Genomic DNA, 1,266 nt, shown 5'->3' on the forward strand with positions numbered 1-1,266 from the left:
AAACAAATAAAATGTTTTAATTAATTTATATTTAAAACAAAAAACCTTTGTATAATTCAATCTAAATGCAGCTGCAAACATTTAATTTGAAATGCTTTGAATCCAAGGTATATTTTAAAAAGAATACTGAAAGCAAAGGATCGACTTTCAAAGGAAGCGAAAGAAAGTGACATCATTTTTAAATTAGTGTTGTGTAAATTGTATTGGTATCTTAAAAGAGTATAAATAGTTCTTAAATTAGTTTTTAAATTTTCTGAAGTTTACCTTTTTTACATACCTAGATGTCAAAAAAGCCTACCAGTGACTAAAATGGATTAGAAAAAAATCGCCAAGATCCAAGAATAAAAATTGAATGTACAGCGAATTTTTAAATTTTTAATTGTGATTATCTTTAACTTTGTGATATCAAAAATTTCCATACAATTTTTTTTTATTAATACTGTAGGAAAAAATTAACGAGATCGAGCGCCGAGATTATAATTAGAGCAAATTTTCTGTAATTCTATGGGGACGGCTGAAATATCCCGAAAAATAAAATTCCCAACTCGGTAAAACTCTCTGTCCCGAAAAGTACAATTCCAAAGCTAATAAAATTCCTGAACAGTTTATAATATTAACGAATTTAAAAATTCCCAAATAATAAAACTCTCCAAATAAAATTGTTTCTTAATCAGTATTAATTATTTATTAAAAATGTGATAATAAAATATTGTTATCAAGTAAATTTTTGTTTAATATTTAAAGTGTTAAAAATTGTTTGAATTTAAAATTAAAATTATAAAAAAAATTTTACCGACAAATTCATATACAAAAACACGTGTTTTTTAATTAACATTTCGATTTTTCGGAAGAACTTTTGTGATTTAAAAAATACTATATACATTTTCAACCAAAATATCTTATCCAGAAATATATTTTGTTTTAATTATTGTTATTTTAAATTAAACAATAATGTTTAAACACTTCAAACATTAAAAAAGTTGTTTCTTTGGTATAAATATTTGATTATTTCAATTTAAAAAAATAGTTTGTCAAAGAACAATGTGTTCCACACTTGTTTATCTCAAAATGTCTTTTTATAATACTTTTTTAAAAATTAAAAATATTTTTTTTCGAGAAAATTTTTTTTATAATTAAAAAAAAGACTGTACCGAAAACCTAGATTACACGGGAAAAAAATTCTTGAGGCGAACGAGTGAATAGAGAATATATTAAACTCAAAGAAAGTGTACGCTTGAATTAGGTAAAACGTTTAGTTAGAAGAGT

The sequence above is a fragment of the Belonocnema kinseyi genome, chromosome 9, assembly GCF_010883055.1.
Source record: "Belonocnema kinseyi isolate 2016_QV_RU_SX_M_011 chromosome 9, B_treatae_v1, whole genome shotgun sequence".
NCBI lineage: Eukaryota > Metazoa > Arthropoda > Insecta > Hymenoptera > Cynipidae > Belonocnema > Belonocnema kinseyi.